Source organism: Bos taurus, chromosome 1 (assembly GCF_002263795.3).
Source record: "Bos taurus isolate L1 Dominette 01449 registration number 42190680 breed Hereford chromosome 1, ARS-UCD2.0, whole genome shotgun sequence".
Lineage (NCBI taxonomy): Eukaryota > Metazoa > Chordata > Mammalia > Artiodactyla > Bovidae > Bos > Bos taurus.
The window spans coordinates 27,394,646-27,415,737 of NC_037328.1; the positions used below are offsets into that span (position 1 = coordinate 27,394,646).

The following is a 21,092-nucleotide window of genomic DNA, read 5'->3' on the forward strand; positions in this document are numbered from 1 at the left end:
AAGGAAAATGGGAAACATACTTCTGAGGTACTAATATAAGAAAGCTGAGCACCGAAGAATTGATGCTTTTGAACTGTGGTGTTGGAGAAGACTCTTGAGAGTCCCTTGGACTGCAAGGAGATCCAGCCAGTCCATTCTGAAGGAGATCAGCCCTGTGTGTTCTTTGGAAGGACTGATGCTAAAGCTGAAACTCCAATATTTTGGCCACCTCATGCAAAGACTTGACTCATTGGAAAAATCTCTGATGCTGGGAGGGATTGGGGGGCAGGAGGAGAAGGGGACCACAGAGGATGAGATGGCTGGATGGCATCACTGACTCAATGGACATGAGTTTGAGTGAACTCCGGGAGTTGGTGATGGACAGGGAGGCCTGGTGTGCTGCAATTCATGGGACCGCAAAGAGTCAGACACGACTGAGCGACTGAACTGAATATAATAACAAAAATATCAATTCCCAAACATAAGGTGTTAGGAAAGTCACAATTTGAGAAACCATTGAACAGATTTTAGTTATGAGACCTAGAGCAGTAGGGGGTGAGAAAAATTAAATAACACACAGATTCTAGAAGTCAACTATTTGGGTGGTGATGGGTGAGTTTATTTTGGAAGAGGAGAAATCCCAAAGTGGCAATACGGACAGACAAATGAAGTATGCAGTAAACCCTGGACAATGTCAGTTTAACTCTGGGGAGAGAGCTCCATGCCAGAAACAAAGACTTGAGTATCATCAAAATGTTTACTATAGAACAGTAGTTATCTTTTCTGCTCCTTAGAATCACCTAAGAAAATTTTTTTAGAAATTGACTATTGCTTCACATCCTAAGGGATTCTAATATAAGTCATTTGGAGTTCAGGTTAGACAATGGGATTACAAAAAAAGAGAAAAGAAAACAAAACTTTCTAGGTGACTTCAATGTGCGGTAAAGTTAAGAAACTTTGCCATGGAGGGACAAATTTGCATGACGTATTTTAAAGTTAAGAATTTTAACTGGATTCTGGAGTCAAACAGAACAGTATTTGAATCAAAGCTCTGCTAGTTACCTATGAAACTGTACACATGAAAACCACGTTTCTTTTCTGGAGGACAGTAGTGATATTGCCTATTCACTGATTTGAAGGATTATGTGCCAAAAAAGCAATGCTGAATGAGCCTCCGTAAATATCATCATGTACAAGCATTGTTATTAATTATTATTAATACCACATCATCTTATTCTCCATTATATAAAGATGGAAGGATTTTGAGCATAACTTTTCTATCATGTGAACATTCTCTGGCGTTACCCTTCTTTGGGATTGGAATGAAAACTGACATTTTCCAGTCCTGTGGCTACTGCTGTTTCCCAAATTTTCTGACATATAACAGCATCACATTTTAGGATTTTAAATAGCTCAGCTGGAATTCCATCACCTCCACTATCTGTGTCTGTAGTAATGCTTCCTAAGGCCCACGTGATGTAAGACTCCAAGATGACCGACTCTAGATGAGTAACCACCACCAAAAATATATGTCCTTTTCATCATCCAGGATTGGCATGCAAAAGTAGGAAGTCAAGAGAAATACGGAAAAACAGGCAAGTTTGGTCTGGGAGTATAAAATAAAAGGGAAACACTAACAGAGTTTTGTCAATAGAACACACTGGTCATAGAAAACTCCCTTTTCCTGCAACACAAGAACAACTCTGATGTACATAATGTGGACATCATCAGATGTTCAATATTGAACTCAGATTGATTATGATGTTTATAGCTCAAAATCCTTCAAGTTGGGCTTTAGCAATACATGAATTGAGAACTCCCCAGTGTACAAACTGAATTTCAAAGAGGCAGAGGAACCAGAGATCATGTTGCCAACATTCACTGGCTCATGGAGAAAACAGGGGAGTTCTAGAAATACATTTAATTCTGCTTCATTAACTTTGATAAAGGCTTTGACTGTGTAGATCACAACAAGTTGTGGAACATTCTTAAAGAAGACAGACACCTTACCCGTCGTCTAAGAAACCTGTAAGCAGGTCGAGAAGCAACAGTTAGAACCAAACATGGAACAACAGATGTTCAAAATTGGGAAAAAAGTATGACAAGGCTTATTTAACTTATATACAGAGTATATCAATGCCAGAATGTGAAATGCCAGACTGGATGAAGCACATGCTGGAATCAAGACTGATGGGAGAAATATCAACAACCTCAGATAACCTGATGATACCCCTCTAATGGCAGAAACCAAAATGTGTCCTTGAGGAGGGTAAAAGAGGAGAGTGAAAAAGCTGGCTTAAAACTCAACATTCAAAAAAAAAAAAAAACTCAACATTCAAAAAACTAATATCATGGCCTCTGGTTTCATCACTTCATGGCAAATAGATGTGGAAAAAGTGGAAGAAGTGCCAGATTTTATTTTCCTGGGTTCCAAAATCTCTGTGAATGGTGACTGTAGCCATGAAATTAAAAGACACTCACTCCTTGGAAAGAAAGGTATGACAAACCTAGATAGCATATTAAAAAGCAGAGCCACCACTGTGCCAATGAAGGTCCATATGGTCAAAGCTGTGGTTTTCATGGTAGTCATGTATGGATGTGAGAACTGGACCATAAAGAAGACTGAGTGCCAAAAGTTGAAACTTTTGAACTGGTGCTGAAGAAGGCTCTTGACAGCACCATGGACTATAAGATCAAACCAGTCAATCCTAAAGGCAGTCAGTCCTGAATATTCAATGGAAGGACAGATGCTGAAGCTGAGGCTCCAATACTTTGGCCACCTGATGTGAAGAGCCAACTCATTGGGAAAGACCCTGATGCTGGGAAAGACTGAAGATGAAAGGAGAATAGGATGGCAGAGGATGAGATGGTTAGATAGCATTAGCGAATCAGTGGACATGAGTTTGAGCAAACTCAGGGAGATAGTGAAAGACAGAGGAACTTACCATACTTCAGGCCATGGGGTTGCAAAGAGTTGGGTGTGACTTAGCGACTGAACAACATTTTTTTTTCCCCCAGCAGAGGCAGTTTTACTTAGATATAGGGGATTTAACAATAAATTTTTAAGGGAAATGTTTTTGAAGGACTTTTGTTTTCCTTGAGTGGAAATAATTATAAAAATGAGTAAAGGAGCCAGAGAATGAAAAGGTTGAAAATACAGGTAAGGGGAAAATGGACAACTTCTTACCCCAATGAGAATGACTGTCTTAGAAGAGAAGAAAAATAGATTTTTCTGAGACAACTGTGTGTGAACAGGTGTTACATATAATTGGAGAAGTGGAAAAGAAAGAAGAGAGAAAACCCTACTGATACTGTTGGGCAGGAGCTACTCCATGTTGGAACTTGAATTTACTGAGGGTGGAGATCACTTTCATTCACTTCCACACCATTTAATATCCAGTACCCTGCAGCATAGAGATTGGTATTTAATATATGTTTGATGAAGTGAACTATGACTTGTTCATGCTTATTCCGGGAAAGTAAGTAATGGAGGACAAGAATTTCAATGTAAAACAAAGATCCAATGGGAAATTTCCTGTATTCTCTATGTCATCTCTTCTATTTATTATTATTTCCTGGGGTATTTTTATGTCATGTCTTTTATTTTTTTCCTTTTCAATACAAATTTTATTTTATATTACAGTATAGTTGATTCATCCCATTATGTTAGTTTCAGGTGTACAGGCATATATATCCACTCTTTTATAGATTCTTTTCCCATTGAGGTTATTACTGAATATTGAGTAGAGTTTCCTGTGCTATGCAGTAGATCCTTGCTGACTATCTATTTTATATATAGTACTGTTCATATGTTTATCCCACCCTCCTTGTTTATCCCTCCCCTCGCACCTTTCCCTTTTGGTAACTATAAGTTTGTTTTAGAAGTCTGTAAATCTGTTTCTGTTTTGTAAGTAAGTTCATTTGTATCATTTTTTTTAGATTCTGCATATAAGTAATATATGATATTTGTCTTTGTCTGACTTATTTCACTTAGTATGATAATTTCTCTTTTAAATTATTTCTCGTTTCAGAAAGAGTGGAGAATCTTAATGGAGAAAGAATGAAAATGAAAGAAAGATGAAATAAAATGCAAAGTGGGGATCTAATGTACACAATGATTCTTATAGTTAAAAATATGGTTCTGTATACTTGACACTTGCAAGTGAACCCGAAATGTTCTCATCACAATGAAGAAATAGTAATTATGTCATGTAATAAAGGTGTTAATTAATGCTATGGTGGTAATCATTTTGCACTATATAAGTGTATCAACTCAACATTTTATTACCTTAAAATTGTGCAATGTTATATACCTTCTGTGTCTCAATTAAAAATCCATAAAGTAGGTGAACCGTAAGGGGATAGGCAAAGCTGTATGGCTTTATGACAAAATATTTCTTTGCTTCTCTGGCAGTAGCAACTAAAGTAAAATAAATAATATATTCACTATTATATTAGCTATAACTACAGCTCTAGAAAAATACACAAATTATTTTCTGATATATTCCCTGACCTCTGCTCAAGCTCTCATACCAGGATACCACTTTAAAATAGCTTTCTATATACTCCCAAATTATCTTACTGCGCTCAGAATGAAAAAGATTGATTAATCTGTCCAGTCAGAATATTATTCTAATAAACTAATAAAGCTGGACTCTTCTTTCTACACTCTTGCACTCACTAATCTGAATTCAATTCAGTGGAAAAACACCTGCAATCAACAGCATTTGGCAAAAGAGCAAAACCGAGTCAATCCAATGTATTACTTTCCTAGAAAAATAATTTACACAGCTCAATGTCTGTTTGCATGGTATATGAATATCTTTGTCTCTGAGTAATGTACCAAGTAAAGTAAATTTCAGGATGTTTTTTCTTTTAATTTTTATTTCATATTGGAGCATAGTTGATTAGCAGTGTTGTGTTAGTTTTTCAAGTGTACAGCAAAGTGATTCACTTATACATATACATGTATCTATTTTTTTTTCGAATTATTTTCCCATTTAGGTTATTACAGAACATCGTGCAGTATTCCTTTGCTATATAGTAGGTCCTCATCGGAGGTCCATTTTAAATATAGCAGTGTGTTCAGGATGCATTTTATGTATGATAGATCATCATCTATGAAGAAGAGTTATCCATTAGATGCCAAGTTGCACCTGCCTAGAAAATTTAATGGTATAGAATAGGAGGGTGGGTTAAAACAATATTATATAAGAGGGTAAATCATCACATTAAGGAAAGAAAACACAAAAGGGGAGGATATGATGCTTGCTTTTTTCCCCAGCATTGAGAGCAATCAGTGTTCTTACCATCACTACAATAAGACCTTTCCTTGTACACATCCTGCCCCCCAAGGAGTCAGCAAAGGAGCAGATGCTCTATAATCTGCAATTCACGATAACCGCATACATTTGTGTCACTGGAGTAATCCCATTTGATCATTTGGTCTTTGATCTAGCAGTTTGCATGTACAGGTGGCTAAGGCATTGCCTTACTAGCCACTTTGTATCAACCCCAACACAAAGTCCTCCTGGGCTTCACATTTACTTCACTGCATCCAGTTATGCAGTGATTTCATTCCAAAACCTCCATCACACCTCAGCAGCTGTCATCTCCAGAAGCACAGTGCTCACTGTTAAGGGTTTCTTCCCTCCCTTTATTAAATGTGCTTGTTTAATACAGTACATCCCACAGACCAGATGCACTGCATGTATGTTCATTGTCTATAAAATTTCTTTTGGCTGATCACCTTTCTCAATGTTAATAAGCAGAGAGACTATTCTATGGGATTGTGTTTAACATTCTAAAGGGCGTTGAGAGGCCACATTGGAAGGATGAATATTTTTCTAAGAGATGAAAGTGTCCAACCACACATTACCTTAATAAATATTTATTAAAGTAATTTTTCATGTGGTAAAACATACATATCATAAAGTTTAACATTTTCACCTTTTAAAGTATACAACTGCTGCTGCTGCTGCTAAGTCACTTCAGTTGTGTCCGACTCTGTGCGACCCCAGAGACGGCAGCCCACCAGGCTCCCCCGTCCCTGGGATTCTCCAGGCAAGAGCACTGGAGTGGGTTGCCATTTCTTTCTCCAATGCATTCACATTGTTGAGGAACCATCACTCCTATCCACTTCCAGAACTTTCTCATCATCTTAAACTGAAAGGCTATACTCATTAAACAATAGCTCCCATTCCTTCCTACCTCAGCCCTTACAACCACTGTCTCTCTGGATCTGACTAGTCTAAGTACATCATGTAAGTGGAGTCCTACCATTTTTATTCTTTTATGTCTTACAAGGTCAATTAACACAATGTTTTCAAGATTCATCTATATTGTACCGTGTATCAGAGACTGTTTCCTTTTAAGACTGAATAATATTCACTTGTAGGTATATAACATATTTTGATTATCCCTTTCTATGTTGAAAGATATTTAAGTTCTTCTTACATTTTGGGAATTGTGAATAATGTCAATATGAGCATGGCAGTAAAATTATGTATTGCATTCTCTGTTTTCAATCTTTTGGATATATACCTAGAAGTGGGGTTGTTAGATGCTATGGTAATTCAGCTTAGATTTTTGAGGGACCACCATTCTATTTTTCATAATGACTGCATCCTTTTACATTCCCATCATTAATGCACAGCAGTTCTAGTTCTTCCACATTCTTATCAACAGTTTTTTTTTTGTTGTTGTTTGTTTTCTTTCTTTCATTCTTTTGGATAATAGTCACCTAATGTATCAGGTCAATTAACATAAAATTAAATTTGTATTTATGTATTAATATAAAATAAAGTTCCTCATCTGAATAAATCTCAGTCTTAAGGGATAGAATTATTACCAATGGCTCAATCCTATTCTTGTATGCTTTTGTCTTAAAAGATGATGTTTGCTATACTGCCATCTCAGGTAAGCAAGTCTTGGGTGAATATCTAAGGAATTCACCAAAGATAAACTTGAATACTCCCTTTGGTTTCTTTGGTGTTTTATATTGTTATTATCTTCTTGGTCAAGTTGAGATTATCTGTTTCTCTCCATAAAGCTGTGAAATGATCCTCAAAACACAGTCATAGATACAATCCAACACAATGGCATATGTCCATTGCAAAGCAAATGTTACTAGCCTATCCTGTGGAATTCATTCATTCATCCATTCATTCATTTGTCCTAAATTCTACTGTACAAGCGCCTACAATGACAGAAGTATTTTATATCTGCCATACCGAATATGTTAGCCACTAGAGAAGGCAATGGCACCCCACTCCAGTACTCTTGCCTGGAAAATCCCATGGACGGAGGAGCCTGGTAGGCTGCAGTCCATGGGGTCGCTAAGAGTCAGACACGACTGAGCGACTTCCCTTTCACTTTTCACTTCCATGCATTGGAGAAGGAAATGGGCAACCCACTCCAGTGTTCTTGCCTAGAGAATCCCAGGGACGGGGGACCCTGGTGGGCTGCCGTCTCTGGGATTGCACAGAGTTGGACACGACTGAAGCGACTTAGCAGCAGCAGCAACAAGATATATGTGACTACTGACTACGTAAAATGTTACTATTTCAACTGAAACTTAAAATAATTAAACTTGAATTAAATATTAATTAATTAATATAATTAAATATTCAGTTCCCCTGTCACACTCTCTACATTCCAAGTTCTCACTAGGCACAAACAACTGGTGGCTAAAGTGTTAGACAGTGAAGGTTTAGCTGGATACACTGTGAAATTGTTTATCATCCTTCTCCTATTTTATCAAAGTCTGGTCATTAAAACACATAAATATTTCTTGTAATAAAGGGTAATACATGTAAGTGCTAAGACCTACTGAAACACAAATGAGAGACTAGCTTTCCTGGGGGGAAATTTGGAAATGCTTTCAAAAAGAGGTAATAATTAAGTTATACTTTGAAGTTAAGTTATATTAAGTTATATAATGAATCATCATAATATATGAATCATATGAATCATCCATATGATTATGGATGATTAAGGATGATGACTCTTTATTAGAGAAGAAAAAGGATATTTAAAGTAGAGAGAAAGGCAAAGGCAATGAGTTGGAATCAAAATGGTGTTTTGAAGGATAGTGAAGTGTGGGGTATATTAAAAGAGATGCTACACCTAGGCAGAAGTGAGAGAAATGGAAAAAAGTTAGAACAGTAATCCAGAACATGAGTGTGAAAAGCAATACACTGGAGTAATTCAGACTTGAAACATGTATAGCAGCAACAAAAGAATGAATAAGCAAGAGTGCATCATGAGTTTGTTCATTTCCTAAAACAGTTCCTTTCCTCCATCAACATTATCATAAAGAGCTCTAATTAAAAAGACTTGAAATTAATGGCTTGGTTGTAATTTGTATCAGAGAAGGCAATGGCAACCTACTCCAGTACTCTTGCCTGGAAAATCCCATGGACGGAGGAGCCTGGAAGGCTGCAGTCCATGGGGTCGTGAAGAGTCGCACACGACTGAGCGACTTCACTTTCACGCATTGGAGAAGGAAATGGCAACCCACTCCAGTGTTCTTGCCTGGAGAATCCCAGGGACAGAGGAGCCTGGTGGGCTGCCGTCTATGGGGTCGCACAGAGTCGGACATGACTCAAGTGACCTAGCAGCAGTAATTTGTATCTGATGTAGATTTTTTTTTTTTTAAATTTTACCTTTCTTCAGGGGAACTTATAAGTAAAAGTTTCTCTCATTGGCTAAAGTAGGTCATTCTTAAACCCTCTTAAATAACTACCCAATACTTAAATAATCTAAGACTTGCTTAGCACAAACCATGTTTGTTTGTTATTCTGTTGTTCACTGCAGAATAAAAAGCAAATTATTACAGAAACAGCCTATGAGGGTATAGAAGCTGGAGTAGTTGTTTTACAGTCCTCTTAGATTCTCATTCCAGAGTAAAGTTTAATATACTATGTACACAGTATACTAATATACTATGCTGCAGAGCACTACAACAATTTCCATTCTGAATTTTTGTGATTGGATTAATATTTTAGAGTGCTTATTCAACTACACATTGATCAGAAACTCTTGGCTGTTGTGCTAAAATGCTCTGCCTCTGGCTTATAATTCACCTGGCAAATGGTCAATCATGCTTCATCCTAGAGTGAGTCATGATTCTTACTTTGATCTATTGAAGTATATTTCTAAGATCTACCTTTGCTAGAGTCCTATGAAAAAAAGAGTACTTCTTTGGGATATTAATTAATATGCTCTATAAAGAACTGAAACTAAAATGAATGATTATAGGCATAGCTTATTACACATGAGCAGTTTTCCATACTATTTAAAAAGATTATACAGTTTGTCATAAAAGGCAGTTCTTTAATTCTGGCTGAATATACACCTATTTTGGTTGAAATCTTAATTAATGCTTTTGATTCTGGTTCGTTAACATTGTAATGATTCAGTAAGAAGATGATCCACATCCCAACCTGGCAGAAATGACCAGAAAAATGTCTCAAATGAGGACAGATGCGAGGTAGTCTTACAAGCAAAAAAAGTAATTCATCCACACATGGAACATTTGTATATGACAGACTCATTTTTGTAGCATATGGAAACTAAAACCAGTTCCAGATAGATCTTATACCTGATTGCAAAAACCAAAATTTTTAAAACTTTTGGGAAAAAACATATGAGAATATTTTATGATTTCATGATAAGAAATGATTTCTAAAACAAGATGTTATAAGGAGAAGCCATAATGAAAAATTTGTACTACTTTTAATGAAACACAATAAATATATACATGTGTGTGTGTATATATATATATATATATATATATACACACCTAATATATATTTAGTAAAAGACACTAGGTTAAAAAAAGAAAAACATAAGATAGAGCTGAGGAAAAAATATTGACAATGCATATATCAAAAATGAATTAGAATACAGAATAAAGAGATATCTAATAAATCTATACGAGAAAGATAAAGGCCTCAGTACCTGTAAAATATATGGCTAAGCAAGTCACAGTAGAGGAAATGTGAATTTTCAATGGAAAGATGCTCACTGCACATATAATCAAAGAAGACAAATTAAAACCATGCAACTGATAAATTTTAAAAAGTAACAATTTCACACACTCAGCAGATTCATAAGGTTATTTGCCTTTAGTGATTTCACTTCCTTACAGTATGAAATGATGAAGGTTGATAAAAGGATAATTACATTTAAAAAAATAATAAAGAACAGGAAAGGAAAGCTAAAAGAAACAGCAGCTCTAATTTATTTCTCTGTGAGAGTCTCAGGTCTTCTTAAGTGTTTTCCTGTTTTGGCTCTTCAAATCCAGCCTAAGCTAAAATGAAAAGGTATGGAAGGTGCTGTTACACATATGCACAGTTCCCAAAGAACCCAGTAGGGTAAAGACCAAAAGGAAGCAAAACTAAAAGAAGATAAATCAGGAGAGCTGGGTTCGATCCCTGGTTTGGGAAGATCCCCTGGAGAAGGAAATGGCAACGCACTCCAATATTCTTGCCTGGAGAATCCCACAGACAGAGGGAGCCTGGTGGGCTACAGTCCTTGCGGTTGCAGAGTCAGACATGACTGGACATTCACTCACTCACTCAAAAAGTAACAATATTAAATGTTGACAAGAATAGATAGAATGGTAGTTCTCATCAATGTACTTGCAAATTACAAATGCTGAAAGCCTACATGGGTTTTGGGCAATATCTGAAAAAAGGAAAGATGTAAATTCCACATTATCAATCAGTTTCACTCATAAGCCTATGCCTTAAATAATCTTGAATATTTGCACAGTAATAAATGTAATAATTCAGAATGATTATTTATATGGTGTTTATTACAGTGGGAAATTAGAAATGCTTACTAATGAGGCCAAGAATAGTGGGTAGCCTATCCCTTCTCCAGCAGGTCTTCCCAACCCAGGAATCGAACCAGGGTCTCCTGCATTGCAGGCAGATTCTTTACCAACTGAGCTATCAGGGAAGCCCACTAATGAGACAGGGAAAAGTAAATTGTAGTAGGTTTATAAAATGGAGTACTATACAGTAATAAAAATTAATGAAGTTGATCATTCTATACCAACTTAAATAAATCACATGAAATTATATTTCCAAGGAGATATATAGTATGCTGCAATGTTTATAAATATTTTACTTATTTAATACAATACTGTATGATTGAAGGGGGATAATACACATAGTAAATTCACAAGGAATGGTCTAGGAATCATAATATCAAATTTACAACACTGGTTACCTCTTGGAGGGAGATGCAGTCTGAAAAAGTACATTGAGGGCTTCAATTTTATGTTTAATACATAATTAATCTGGGTGGTAACTCACAGACTTTTGTTTCAGCATTTTCTATGTCTTTGCCAAGTGAATATGACATAATCATAAAAAGTCAGAGTCATTAAAAGTTCCAAGTACTCTGAACAGCAGTACTTCAACTCTAAAGGCCATCTTAGGTGACTTTTAAAACTCTGTTCTTGAGAAGGGTGCCTTTCTGATGCAGGGCTCTTTCATTTCGGTAGGAATGAATCATATAATTTGACTATACTGTCTAATCAAATCTTTCTCTGAAACACATTAATCTAAGAAACTATGTTCATAGCTCTCAATAAGACATAAGAAGCTATGTTGATGATTCCTCCCCCAACTGCTAAATTAATCTCCATATTGACCTGGCTGGGCTGAGGAATAATCATTGTGATAAACTCTTAAGTGCCTAGTTACACCTGAAATGCTTGCTAAAATGTAGATTTCAGAATCCCAATCCCATATGTTCTAATGTATTAAATCTAGTAGAGCTAGGGAGTCTAGGGAGTAGTATTTTAAGTGTCATTTTTGTTAATTTGGAGGTCTTCTTGGTTCAATGGACAAAGTTTGAGAAAAGCTGCTTCAAGGAATTCACAGTCTCCTGTTGTAAATGAATAAACAAATTCAATGGAATTTTGGAGCTATTATTGAGAGGATAAAAAGATTTAAATCTATTTGCTTAACAGGAAACTCTTCAAAAGAGAAGTGATGACTGATTCATATTTTCAAAGGTCACCCAAGAATCAAGAAAGTGAGAACTAATCTGGGCAGAAGTTCTAACATAAACAAAAGCAGAAAGTTATGACATATCATGAACATTTGAGAAAATGAAAGTCGATTTTCTCAGTGATTGGCAAAGTGAAAATTGTTCAGTTGTTTCCGACTCTTTGCGACTCCATGGACTATATTCTCCAGATCAGAATACTGGAGTGGGTAGCCTTTCCCTCCTCCAGGGGATATTCCCAACCCAGGGATCAAACCCGGGTCTCCCACATTGCAAGCAGATTCTTTACCAAGGATATTGGACTGGGTAGCCTATCCCTTCTCCAGGGGATCTTCAAACCCAGGAATCGAACCAGGGTCTCTTGCATTGCAGGCAGATTCTTTACCAACTGAGCTATGAGTGAAAGTTGAAGACTAAAGAGAGGAATTCTGGGTCCAGATGATTGAGTACCTTGAATAATATAAGGGGTTTGGGTTTCATGGTTTGTGCTCTAGAAAGAAGACTTTGCAGACATAATGTACATGAATTCAAGTGGGGCAAGAATGGAGGTGAGGTGATGGCTTAGAAGGGGGATCCTAGAAAGCATGAGTAGGAACAGGTGGCAGGTCTGTCTCTGGGAAGAAGAGATTAGGTTTAAGAAAAAGAAAGTCATCAGTACATGTTTTTTTCCTCACTGTTTGAATATAGTTGATAAGGCAGTGAAGTGTTAGTTGCTCAGTCATGTCCAACTCTCTGTGATGCCATGGACTATCATCTGCCATGGAATTCTGCCCATGGAATTTTCCAGGCAAGAATACTGGAGTGGGTAGCCACTCCCTTCTCCAGAGGAGCTTCTGGACATGGGGGTTGAACCCAGCTCTCCTGCATTGCTGGTGAATTCTTTACCATCTGAGCCACCAGGGAAGCCAGAGGAATATATCAAAGATGGCTGGATGCATAATGTGCTACTTATGACTGGAAATCTGAGTAAAAGAGCAGTTTGGCAAGAGAGATAATGTATGTGGCTTCAAATGGTTTCTTCTATTATATTTTCCCTTAAAATATTTGTAATTTATCTCTACATGAAGATGTCAAGTAATTCCTTGACAATATAGACATGGCATTCAGGAAAAATATATGGACTAAAGATATAAATTTTTGATTTCATTATTAAAACTCTAGATATACATCTTACTATCTAGGGTGACTGAAGAGAATGAGAAGACGATAAGGGCTAAATTTAGTACAATAATTAGAAAATAGAAAATTACAGTTGACAGATAATTTATGTAAAATGTATAATACAAATTAAAACCAAATTAGATGGCAGACAGAATTGATTGGGAATTTCAGAGGTGTTTAAAAACTATGAGGGTTGGAACAGATAGAGAAATTTCGTAGTGGAGGAGAAATATCAATCTTTTGGATAAATGAATAGAGTTTAGCCAAGAGAAAGGCAGACTCTTCCAGATTAGAGAAGCCATGTGTGCAGAAATGTGAAGGTAGACCTTCACAATTTTCAATCTGAAAATTACTTGATGGATTCTTCCCAGAAAGCTTGGCTATATTTTTCCACATATCAAAGCAAATGATGAAGGCTCTGTTTCATTCCTGTTTTCTGATTTCGAAAGATGACGGTACAGTTGGGGTGGGGGTTAGAGGTGGAGCTTTCATACTAAAGAAGCTATGGCTGTGACATCCTTGGAAAGTTGTTAATACTATTTATAGATGACTGATCTAGGGGAAATGCAAAGAATGGTTTGGACATGGAAAAAAGATATTTAAGAGACTCAGAAATTATAACTGCTGAAACACAATTTTAATTTTTTTTTAATATGAGGGGAAAAAATAGGTCCATGGCATGCAGGAAAAGCATGTACTATGCTATAAAAAAGAGCTTGTTTCTAATAGTGAATCTACCTTTTATTTGTTCAATGGTTATGTATATTTTGTTTAACCTCTCTGAGATTCAATCTTTTTATAAGTTAAAAAAATCTAATAAAGTCTACTTCAAAAGGGTACTGTAAGGATTGAATGCAATATCTGTGGCAACAAGAGTGTCTAACACTGTGTCTACAGTTTCCTCAGTTACTCTTCTAGGAACTTTATTTCCTATAGGATTAGGATAACTGGCTGGTCCATATAGAACTATGTTTTAGGTATAAACATGAAAGTATCAATAATATTATTGCTCACTCAATTCAATAGCAGATTTATAGAGATAAATGATAGTGACCAGGTCAGAATTCTCACCTACTAAATGATATTATGTTTTTTTTTTTCTGAACTCACAGATCTCAGAGAAAGAGAAAAATAAGTTGAGTTTTCTGGGTGATAAGGAAGAGTTCATTCTCTAGCGTATTGGATGGAACCTCACCTCAAGTTACATTTCAAATGGTGCATTGCACCTGCTCATTTATCAAGCTGCCAAGGGCTAGCTTTGCTGTCTTGCTTTTTTTCTGTTAAAATTCACATCTTTGCACTGTCTTGAATTGCTTAATCTCATAATGTAAGTAACACATTAAATCTTGCCTAAATAAAAATAACTCCTAATGTATCAAGTTTAGACAATGCCAAAAGGTGTGATCACTCAGCTGAGTCTAATGTTAGTTTCCAAATACAGCATGCAAGTGTATAGCTTCCCATTCATTTCTGATCAATGCTATTTTTCTTTGAATTAAATCTTAAAATTTTAAATAAAAGACCTATACAAATCAATATAATTTTCTTTGGAGATATTAGGATATTGTTCTTTACTGTGTACCATATAGGGCAAGAGAAAGTAGGCTTTAAACCTATAAGACACTCTGGGCAGCTCAGAGTCTCTCCTCCAACCCACACTCAAAACAGGTGCTCTACTGCTGGAAATCACTAACCTTTTGCCAGAAAAAGCCTAGAAGATGATAACACTGGTTCAAGGACAGGGTAAGGGAAGGGAAGTAAAAGGAAGTAAGTGGGAAATTATAGCAAATGTGATTAACAGCTGTTTTCTAGAGCAAGCCTCTGTCAGGGATCTGCAGCTGTGTCATTGTACTTCAATTCTTCAGATTATACAAGAAGATGCATAAAGCAAAAGATACATGGAGAAAGGTTAAAGGAAGTCCAAAGAAAGGTTAAAGCAAGTCCAAAATCCGTGGCAACATATGCCCTCACTCCCTACTTATTCTTCAGCTTTATCTTGTCCCTCTCTTTTGGGAAGAAGCTAGATGCCTAAGAAACAAAGTCCTCCTACTCCCTAGGTATCAGTTCTGAGTTGCTGCTATTGATGATTTTGGTATTTTTTCTGGTTTTGGAGAGAAAGGGAGGGGGTTGCTGGAACACCAGCAGATCCTTTAATAAATGCCTTTAATAAAATCAACATGCTGTATGCCTTCCAGAATGCTTTCTAAAGAGCTACATGTACCTCCTCAAGATATAGAGGAGATACCAGGATATGGCTGGAAAACTAAGTTGCTCAAAATACTGGGTTCTAAGAGCATCCAATTTGGGTTTTAAAGCCTAGCTGCCAGGTTTCTAGTTGTCTGCCTTATATAAGGGTGGATTCCCAAAATATTATGTTTAATATTACATCCTACTTGCCAAATAACCACAATGAAATGTAGTGCAATGATATTATTGTCTTATCCCACGTGCTCAGAAGAGTGTTATTTCCTCTGAAAGATCCCCTTCAAGCAACCAAACATCCCCATGTGAACATTCCATAGGTCCTGAATTTCTGCCCCTTCCTCCAAGTGCTCAGGGGGGGTTGGCAATACACGTTCGAATTAAACAATCTCCCACCACTACTTGGAAATACAGTCTCTTCACAGCCCTTTGTAACACAGAGCTTGGTAACAATCACTTAAAAAGAAACAGAGCCGATGACCCAGAGGAATATACAAGGTCAGGCAACTCCCGGTGGGGGTGAGAAAAGGTGGGAGGTGCTGAGGTCAGGGTTAAATGACACTGCCAAAAGAAGTCCCCCGGCCCGGCCACCTCCTTCCTTCATTGCTAGGAGGAGTCTCCAGTGAGCTCCGGCTTTTAGAAGCCTGCCCCTTCGTGCCGCAGAAAGGTTAAGAAGCGCATTTCAAAGCCGCATCTAAGGCAAGCCCAGTTAAAAGAGCCAAGGAAAGCCTGGCCCATGACCAGGATTGGCCCAAATCACTTGCTGCCTTTCTCTTCTCGCAGCCTCATTAGCGCTTCCCTTCTTTCCTCGTCGTCCTCTTTACCCTTAGAGTGCAGGTCCCGCTGGGACTCGGGGGTCACCCTACGGTTAGCGCCTGCAGCTCAGACCCCGGGCTGGGTTGAGATGTTTTAGCATCCCGTCTGCCTATCCCACCTGTCTGCCTGTGGCACAGTGACCCCTGGAAGGATAACGCGGGACCTCTGCGTCTAGGTGTGCACGTCTTTCGCCGGCCCCTCGGGGACCTCGCGGCATGCGGCTGCAGGATGCAAGCGGCCTCCGCAGCGCTGGAACCCCCGGGCGGAACGGCCGCCCGGGCTGCGGCAGCGAGCTTGCCTCACTGCGCTCCCTGCTTCGCCCGTCCCGCGGGCTATGCCCGCCTCTCCCCATTGTGTCCGCAGCGCTGCGGGGCTGAGCAGTGCGCCCGCGGCACCCGCGCCAACCCCGGAACTCTAGGCAGCAAGAGCCCGGGAGTGATGAGAGAGCAGGGAGAAGGAGCCAGAAGGGTCCCCAGAAGGGCTCAGCGCTTCATCAATAATACAGAGGTGACTGGACCCCCCCTGCAATACATTTTCCAGTTAAACGCTATCAACTGGAGCGCTTCCTGGCACGTCCCACGCGTGTGGTTTTTGTGTGTGAAAGATGGGACGCACCTTGTTCATTCATCTATCTGCGCTTCTTCTTCCGCTCTCCTACAGAAAAAGCCCCCTCCTCCCCGCCTTAGCTTTAAACCGCCACCTTTTCCACATCAGCACTCCATTTCCAGGCCCAAACTGCAGGTTGAAAACGCAGATCTGGAAAGACTCCCCTATATACCCTGAAGAGTTTACCAAAATTCACCCAGTAATGCTGATTTTCAAAGCCCCCCTTTTCATCCCCCTTCTTGGAGAATGCTTTCAAAGTTTGGGAGCCTAAATGGCCCTGGACCCGGAGGTTTCTGCAGCCCTGTCCGCATCATGAACCGCGGCGCGGTCAGAGACACCGAGATTACGCCGCAAAGTTGCCCAGCATCAACCCAGCAGGCCGCTGATGCTAGGAGCATCCTTCGAAGCAGTTTTCCGGTGTGTCCCCAGGAAGCCCAGATGCCCGACAGAATCTCCCAAACAAGGATTCATCCAACCACCTACAACAGACACAAATTGCGGAAACTTCTTTGTGAAGCCATCTCAAGCCCACACTGAAGGGACACTCAGCACAACTTGCAAGGAAATAAATACACATCTCATCCCTGCGGGGAAACTTGTTGAATCCCGCCCGAGCGTAAGGCTGCAATTTCCGATGTAGCCTGAAGGTTTTTGATTCTACCCGCAAAGACCCCGGTGCATCCGTCACAATTTCTGGACAAACTGCAGGGTCCTTTACGCACCCATTCTGCACTCCCGCCACCACTGCTGTAAAACGGAGCCTGTGCCTCTAGACAATTCGAAAGCCGGCTGTCACTTCCTTTGCCATCGTTTGGGAGACTTACCCTTTGATACGACTGTTTTCCTCGATCTAGCGGCTCCGGGGTGCAGGCGCAGTCCTCCCAACTTTGCTGGGCACCGAGACCTCCCCGACTTTATTAACCAAGCAAAAGCTGCCTGTGACTTACAAATGTTAAGAGTGGAAAATAGGGAGTGATTGAAGTCGGGTTTCTTCTCGGTATCAGTACCCTGAAAAAATCCAATCCTTCTTCAGTAGAGAATTCTTTCAACCCCGTTATCTCTATTACTATTAATGCGCAGAGCAGAGGGCATTGCATGCAAATAGGTGCAAGTGCGCGCTTCTATTGGTGGCTGCGGAGGCCCCTGGGTCCTACTGCTCAGGCTCTAAACTACACAGCAACACTACACACGCAGCTTCGGAGGCGCGGAGGGGAAAATGGATTTAATTGATTCGTTACCTCTGGTATTGTAACGCCTGCTGCGATGTTTAACGGAGCGGGGGTGGGGGGGAACCCTCACATTTAAACTCATGTCTTGTGATCTATCATTTCATATATGCCTTTAATTGCCTGTGTGGAGTGGCTTTGAACATACAAAGGCTTTTTAAAAGAACCCTTTCTGAAGAAAATTCACACAGATGCATTTGGCAGGAAAACCCTCCTTTTTTCCCCCTTTTTTTCCCTTCATGCCTTATTCGGATGTAAATCCCGGAAATATTTATATAGTCAGATACTTCTGCCTTTCACTTAAATAAAATAGCATCTAGTTTTATTCTTGATAGTGCATGGCTACTCTAAATAACTTACACAGGTTAAAATGGCAGAAGCTAAAATGTGAATGTTAAGATATTTGGGATCTATTTTTTTTTTTTAATATTCCTAAAAAAAAATGGCATCCATGATAATGCCATGGGCATCTTTTTTTCTTTAATTTTGCAAATTAAGAAATTCAGAAATATTTTATGAGTATTGACTCCCAAATATAAATCAACATAAAGATATTGATAATGTCACAATATGTCAAGCATTCACTATTAATTGCCACATTTTCTTTTTACAGTTTCTCTCTTCGTGAGCCCATTAGTGATGCAAATTGGCACAAGGAGATTTAAAGTGAGGCAGGCCTGTGGTGACTAACAATTTGAAATATTGTAACGTGGTGCAAAAACCACTCCAGTACATCATCATTAAAGGTAACTGTGTTTAAAATTAGAGTATTAATAGCTGAATCTTAATATATATGAATTTAAAGCCCTTAATCATGTTTTGCTCTGACCTTTAATTTTTTGGAAGGAAAGAAATCCTCATGTAAACTGAAATGACACAGACTTTCCACCAAGTTCCATCTAAGGTGTTCTCTGATATTACAGTTTAGGAAATAACATAATTTTATTGGGATTTAGATGTAAATGGTAATGTAAATTTAATTACAAAATTATTATGTCTATAATTATTAATATTGTGTCTAGAATTTACAGCTCACTGCTGGTAGAAACTGATATACTGAATAAGGTCAGCAGCAGCAGCCAACTCATAATTCACCAGCCATGTGTAAACTAAATAAATGAAAACACAAGATGCAAAAATAAAACAATTGAGGTCTTATTCCAAACACACTTATAGCATTTGAATTTACTTACATAGTGTGTGCTACAACCCTTCTTCATTTCCATAACTCCCTCCCTGTGTAGCCTCTTCCCTTCCCTCAGTAGTAACCCTGGAGAGCAGAAGTGTTACTTCAAGTCCAGGGTGCCTTTGCAGCTTTCCAAACTTATAGATTATATCCCTGGAGGACCCAGAATTAAATCTTTCAGTACTAAGATGTCAAGGAGGACAGTATCCATTAAGAGTTGGAAAATCCAACATTCTCAGGTGTATTTCCAAAGTTTCCATCAAACATATATATTTGCAATATCTGTGACCACTAATTCAGAGTGAACAGACATGATCAATTGGCATTACATCAGAGTCAATTTGCTGCATTACCCTATTACTCTTGTATCTCTGGAACAGTCTTTTGGAAAGACTTTGTACGCAGAGTTATTACAATCACTCTAGGCCAGCTTAGGAAATTTTCAACTTATAATAGAATTAACATAAAAATATCAAGATATTACTATATTCAATGTAAGAGTTTAAGAGACTCATTATCTGTAAAAGAAAAAAGGTTATTATTTGGTCTAGTAAGAAAGTGTTATGACCGTGCAAAGTTGAATGGAGTTGATTGATATTCGGTTCTTTTTTAAAACAAGTGTATTATTGGTCTTTCAACTTCCTGCTACAAGTGGACTTGAAAAAAAATAATCATTTTCAGACTTAGTGCAAATTGAAAGTTCTGCATTTAATGAATATCTTTTTAGAATTGAGAAAAGATGTGTTTTATTCAGGCAGAGTTTATACAGAATTAATGGAATTTATCTATGACTGTAATTTACTTTAGATGTCAAGGATGACAGTTTCCATTGGGGGTTAGAAAATCCAACATTCTTAGGTGTATTTCCAAAGTTTCCATCACACATATATTATGAAATATCTATGACCACTAATTTAATATAGATGTTGAATCGTGGACAGATAGTGCACAAAAAATAAACAAATAGAAGCCAGTCTATTAACACGTTTAACATACAATTGTTTGGTCAATTCTCACTTTCTACAAAAAAGCCTGAGGCAAATATACAGCAAGGGAATCAGAATCATAAATTCAACTTACCAGTTTATTAGTTTTTCAGGGGAAAAAAACCAGTTCTACATCTCATCAATGAGTTACTGGTGTTTATCTCATTCTTATATGTTATGAGATATATAGCATAGATTGCAGGTAATATATATTTATAAATATTGAAAATATTTTACCTTATTATATACTGTGGTAGTAATTATTTTAAACAATAGTTTAAGCTACAGTAGTTTTCAACATTCTCAGATCTGTAGGAATATCTTTGATCCATTCTTTACTAGATGAAGAATTGCTGGACCCCCTCATTTTGTTGGTGCAGTTTTCAAGGACAATGTATGCTCCATGAGAAACTGATTTCCATTATGCCCTTGGATCATGATGACAATGCCTTATAGTGGCTAATGTGAATACCTATAAAAGTTTGAAAGCAAAACACACCTGGCTTACTCCTGTATGCCATTACTATAATCAGCTTACTTAGGTAAACATGTAATAGGATAACATTTGGTAAAATTTAATGAGCCCTAATGACATTTAGCTACTAGTCAAGCCATTTTAAACAAATTCTTTGTGTCTTTAGTAATTTTGAAATATGTATAGGTTAAACTACTCCAAAGCCATAGACAATAATTCGTCTATTTTAAATAAGACATTAATTCATGTTTGATTTTTGACAGATGAAAAGGAAAATTAGTAGACATATAAATTATACTTTGAAAATAGAAATATAAAAGTAAGAATGTGGTTAAAAGGGCATTTTCTTAAGATGTAAATCACTAGTAAACAGAAATATATAAACTAATTGCTAATTATAATACTATGATACATTAAATATGCTAAAA

General features: G+C 37.8%; 1 protein-coding gene across 1 annotated transcript in view; it reads right to left on the reverse strand.

The window, feature by feature from the left end:
* ROBO1 (roundabout guidance receptor 1) overlaps positions 1 to 17,867 on the reverse strand; it is a 1,295,994-nt gene extending 1,278,127 nt beyond the window's left edge. Inside the window, exon 1 of the mRNA XM_059885533.1 lies at positions 17,616 to 17,867. The gene's annotated coding sequence lies outside the window, so the exon portion shown is untranslated. The remainder of the gene's footprint in view (positions 1 to 17,615) is intronic.
* Positions 17,868 to 21,092: the final 3,225 nt, after the last annotated feature.